Genomic DNA, 6,181 nt, shown 5'->3' with positions numbered 1-6,181 from the left:
CTGTATCCCTGTTAAGCTTTGTCTTCCTAGAAACAGAAGCTGTAGGCAGGAGCCCCTGGAGCCTGCTGTCACTTAGAAGCAGGAAGAGCTTGAAGTGGAGCAGCCCCTGTGATCTGAGACAAGGAACAGAGAGCTGCTTATGTGTGAATCCAGGTAAGAGCTGGAAGTGCTCAGCCCACAGAGGAAGAGCCATTTGGAAATCAGCCTCGAGTCAAGATGAGAGAGGACTTTATTTGGATACTGTGTATTGATTGAGAAGATTGTGGCTTACTGTGACCTAAGGGTGGATGGTGTTTGTATTTTCTGCTACCCCTTAAGGATATGTTGTGCTAGGAGACACCCTAGTCTGGGACCCCCTGCTTGTGTAAACAAGTATTTTGGGGAATGCTACTGAGTGCAATAATATATGCTGTGTGGGGATTCTGAGAAATGCTATAAGGCATACTGATAGATATGTTTTGTTTAAGACTATGTGGTCACTTTAGTAATAAGTTGTTATATTATGTTGTTGTGAATGTTATGCTTTAGTTTATTGCTGAATGAATAGAGAGTTTACTATACTATGTGATTAGATATCTGAAATAATTCACAGCAGCAGTCCTGAGGTGTGCTGCCATGATTTGTGTTATAGCCGCCTTCCCTAGCATATCTTTTCATTAATTCCCTTAATATTCTGGACCTTCTGTTCTTCCAAAAAAATTTTGTCATTATTTTTCCTAGCTGTATAGTCAGGTTTTTAGAAGTGAAATGACTTGCCCACAATTGCAATGTTAGTAAGGATCTGAGTTGGGATCTAATCTAGGTGTCCCCAAGTCATGCATGTGATTTTATTCACTTTATCATATTGCTTCTATTTGAGGAGTCATACAGTAACTTCAACAATTCTAAATTACTCGCTGCACAGAAGTTGTTGTCTTTAACATTAATATTCTCCTGGAGATGCTATGTTTCTATATCATAAACAAGATAATCTTAGAAGAGTCAAAATTACAGTTTACCAAAGAGTGAGTGAAAGAGATCCAAAAACAGGCTATATTGTCATTTGTCACAAAGATGTACCCAGTCATGGGTGATTGAGCTCAATTGTGAAGCAACAGATAACTAGTTCTGAAGCCAGAATAGCAGATAATTTCATTACTGTGTCTTTTCTCCCAAGAAACACAGAGACAAATCTGGTAAGTACCTTAAAAGCTGAGGGGGAGGGAGGGAGGTAGAGAGACAGAGAGAGAGCCAGAGAGAGAGAGAGAGAGAGAGAGAGAGAGAGAGAGAGAGAGACAGAGACAGAGAGACAGAGACAGAGAGACAGACAGAGACAGAGAGAGCGACAGAGACAGAGAGAGACAGAGATATACAGAGAGAGAGAGAGAGAGAGAGAGAGAGAGAGAGAGAGAGAGAGAGATGTATTCTCCTGACTACCTTTCCCAAACGTATAGAAAATGAAACCATATACAGTGATCCAAAGGGAGATGCAAGGGACATACTCAGATCATCATAGTACACTGTAAGTCTTACAAAGATGAGCTTCTCTAACAAAGGCACATCATCAATGAAGATAGTAAGTAGCTAGATTAATTAAATGCCCCTTCCCTATTAGGTAGCTGTGGATTCCCTGATAATGGTGTTCAATGAGCATCCTTAGCTGTACTTATTGCTAAAGGTGGCACCTGCCCACCAACTGGGGAATGACTACATAAGCTGTGGTACATTATTGTGATGGAATATTATTGTGCCATAAGAAATGACAAGCTGGATGATTTCAGAAAAATCTGGAAAGACTTACATGAACTGATACAAAATGAAGAGAACAGAACCAGGAGAACATTGTACATAGTAACAACAATATTGTTCAATGAAGAGCTATGAACGACTTAGCTATTCTCGGCAATATGATCATTTGAGACAATCTCAAAGGGCCAATGATGAAACATAGTGTCTTCCTCCAAATAAAGAAGTGATGTTATTTGAAGTTTTATTTGATAATTATTTGAAAGACTGAGGCATTCTGTTTTAAATTTTTTTCTTTCATTTTTTACCCTTTTATTTCAGTCTTCTTGTACAAAATGACTACTATGGAAAATTTTTTTGCTTGATCACGTGTATTACCTGTATCTGATTGTTTACCATCTTGGGAAGGGGGGAGCATAAGGAGGAATACACTTTGGAACTTAAAACTTTAAAAACAACGTTAAAAATAAAACATATTAAAAAATAAAAAAAATAAAAAAATAATAAAAATAGGACCATGCTGTTAATGATGACTTGTACATAAGAAGTTGTAGGAAAGACCTTGACAAGGACATGAAATACTAAAAAGTCATTTTGATTCACTTAACCTCTGTGTACCTCAGTTTCCTCTTTTGTAAAATGAAGGAATTGAAATTGTTGCCCTTTAAGGTCTCTTCCAGCTCTAAACCTGTGATCCTATGACTTTTCTGGGACTCCCTTGCTCAGCCAAGTATCTGGTAATAGGTATACGTAGTATGAAGGAGAGGTGGATAAAGCTGTGATAAAGGGGAGGCTGCAAAATAGAATTCCGGTTATACTGAGCTTTGATACTTCACTCAGGAAACAAGGGTGTCCAGGATTACTGCAGATATCACCAGGCTGCCATTTGAGTTAGGAGGCATTTCTGGGAAATTATTTATTGGTCCCCAAACTCTAGTGACCACTATCTTTAATGCTTCCTTCCCCATTTTATAATCTGTCATCTAAAAGACCAAAGGAAAAAAGAAAAAATATTCTTAGGACCAAAGGCAATGTAAGTAGAATTTTTTTTTTACTTATAGAGGCATAAATTCTATCCACCATGCCTTTTCTAAACTAAGTACTATCAAAATACATTGGTTTATAATGAATTCTAGAGGGAAAAAATGAGATTCATGACAAATGCTTCAAGGCACTTAAAAGCAAATTTAGGTACACAATCAGTAGTAGTGTAAAAGCTGGCTTGAAGCTTAACATAAAAATAAAATAAAACTAAGATCTTGGCAACCAGTTCTATCACTGACTGGTGAACAGAGGGAGAAGAAATGGAAGCAGTGTCAGATTTTATATTCTTGGCCTCAAAGGTCATTGATCTGAGTTCAAATGCGGCATAAGACATTTACTGGCTGTGTGGCCCTGGGCTAACCAGTTAACCTTGTTTATCTCAGTTTCTTCATCCATAAAATGAGTTGGAGAAGTTAATGGCAAACCACTTTAGTATCTTTGCCAAGAAATCCCCAAATGGGGGTCACAAAGAGTTGGGCATGACCAAAGTGACTTAACAACAAGAACAGCATTATAGCTATGGACACAGAGTCACAAGAACGAGAAAAAATTTCCCCATAGAAACATTGAAAACCAGTGTCATGACCAATATTAGTGGATTCCTTCTATTTTTTTCCCCTTGTGAACTGATTCTATTCTAGCTTTGGTCTAAGGGATCATTGCTTTAGGATTAGCTGGCCTAAAGTTATTCATAACAGCAGATATTTTCTACCTCATAGCTATCAAGCTGAACAGGATTTTTGCATAGATGTTGCCTTCTAATTAGATTTGACTACCAAGGAAATTTGAGATGAATTCTGATGGTGGAGCCAAGATGACAGAGTGAAAGCAGGAACTCACCTGAACTCCTCAGAGATGAATTTTGTCTTCTATATCTTATTCAAAAACACTAAATTAAAAATGAATCTCTGCCAAATATATACAATTCTGAAAACACTTTGGTTACAGCCACTATCCTTCATTCTTTTAATGAATGAATGAATGAATGAAACACTTATTAAGTACTTACTATGTGCAAAGTGTTTGGGATATAAATATAAAAATAAGATAGTCCTTGCTTTCAAGGAACTCACTTTCTGGGGAGAGAACATATATAATGTCATTATTTGAATAAATCTATTTCTCCCCCCCCGCCCCTTAACAGTATTTTATTTTTTCCCCAATTACATGTAAAGATCGTTTTCAACATTCACTTTTATAAGATTTTGAACTCCAATTTTTTTTCTCCCTCTTTCCTCCCCTCCTCCCCAAGATAGCAAGCAATCCAATATAGGTCATACATGTACAATCATAATATACCTATTTCAAGATAACATGCTTGGGAAAATGGAGAAGAGTCAGACTCCAAGAAGCAGTCATCACACCCTCATCATTTCATCAAGATCTCTTCTATACTCAATATTATGTTATTATAATGTCACTTAATTGCATTTTTACCCTGTCCAGACCTATTTTATGCACTCCGCAAAGCTATTGGCTAATGTTTCTAGGAAATAGATCAATTCAATGAAGATAACTTCCTTCTTAAGAATTGATGGCAGGAACAGAGTTATTAAAATATTTTAATTCTAGAAAGAACTTTAGGAGTTCAAACAAGCCTCCACTATGTTAAACAAAACTCAAATACTTCAATTGCTTCTCCTACTTATAACCTAATTTGAATAACATATCAATCCCCAAAAGTTTGTGCATATACATGATAGGGTATAATAAAGGCAAAGGTGTAAAATATTATATGAAATTCAGAGGAAAATATGCATATGTGTATGTGTGCCTATATGTGTTTTCACTGTGAGAGAAAATATTTGTGGAATAGCCAATTCCAACTGAAGGAGAAATAAAATGTTGCAAGGACATGGTACGGTCTCATTCACTCTTCTATCAGCTACATGTCCTTGCTTTGTTTTGTTTTTACAATTGTAAAAGTATTTGGTCTTTTCTCTTTGCTTCTTACCCCTGAAGAAGGAATGTTTTTCTTATTCTAATAATAAATCCTTCTTGTTGTGTTCCAAATTCTTCCTCTTTCTCCCTTGGCTGACTTTTTCTCCTCTTCCTCCTGTGAAATGTTTTACTTTGTTTCTGTACTCTATAGGGGACTGAAAGGTAATAAAAATAAAATCTAGATTCTAGAAAGCTGAAACTGCTAGATGTATTAGCATCCTGATCTCCCTTTGCTTTTGGTTTGGCCTTCTATCTTGGACATACAGTCATTGGTTCTCCACTGATGGGCACCAAAGAGATTGAAAATATTCCCTGATACCATCTCTCTCTCTCTCTCTCTCTCTCTCTCTCTCTCTGATACACACACACACACACACACACACACACACACACACACACACACACTTTTAAGGAGTTATATGCTATCCAAATAAAGTATAAATTTTAAATATAGGTTAAAATTATAGGAGTATCTGTACATGTATGTGGGTATTGGATATGCCTACTGAGAGTCTCTACTTCCTAGGAAAGTATAATAGAGGTAATGGATTATAATTTATGTTTTAAGTATATGCACTTGTGAAACTTTTGTGTTTTAAGCATTTCTGTTGTGGTAGAGGGAATAGTTGTCCCATACCGATTACTGCTTTGTACAGGTCAGTGGGGCTGTCAATACTTTAGGCAACACACACTAGACAAAAACCATACTTAAACTTTGTTTTGGAGATTTTCTGTTAAGTTGTATTGTGGGGTGAGGGCGAAACGAGCCAGATACAACTAGAAAGTCCTTATTCCTTCCCTTTGAGGTCAGGTTTCTCCAGGACAGAACACAGTCAGCTAAGATCCAGAGTCAGAGCCCCTTATTGATGGGGCCACACCCTGGGTCAAAGAAAACACACATATATCCGCATGAATATTTATATAGCAAAAGACCAAATGCCAAGCAATGTCTGTAATACTGAATAATAATTAAGAAATTCCTGATTAGGGGTTGCTTACATTTATATCATTCATTTATGCTTCTGTTAAGGAATATGTTATGCTGTAATGGGAGCCATTTGTTCCTATCTGAAAATGAAAACCTGGATGAATTTCCATGTTTAAATTACACGTTTCAGGTACTCAGACTCAACTAATACTTTTATGTACAATACAAAATACATATCTTTTTATTTAAATTAACCAATTATTCTATTTTAGATAAGGGTCAGAAAAAGAATGCTAGGTCATGTATTTGCTGATTTTCCTATTTTGTTGATATTAGTTTGTATTTTGCCATTAATAGATATACGCCAAATACATGAACAATGACTGTATCCTGAATTAACCCAACTGATCATCATTTTAATGCAATAATCAATATTTTAACTTAGAAAACACAAGAAACGTGTTTGTAGTTGTCTGAACAAAGCAACAGAAAAAGAAACAAAAAAATTCTATTTTTTTGCAAATATTGTTACAAAATGTTACA

The sequence above is a fragment of the Petaurus breviceps genome, unplaced genomic scaffold, assembly GCF_028583685.1.
Source record: "Petaurus breviceps papuanus isolate PSGF00001 unplaced genomic scaffold, PetGlider_PUasm1.0 90804, whole genome shotgun sequence".
In the NCBI taxonomy this organism is placed as follows: Eukaryota; Metazoa; Chordata; class Mammalia; order Diprotodontia; family Petauridae; genus Petaurus; species Petaurus breviceps.
The sequence above is the reverse complement of the archived record's forward strand: the minus strand, read 5'-3'. Positions refer to the sequence as shown.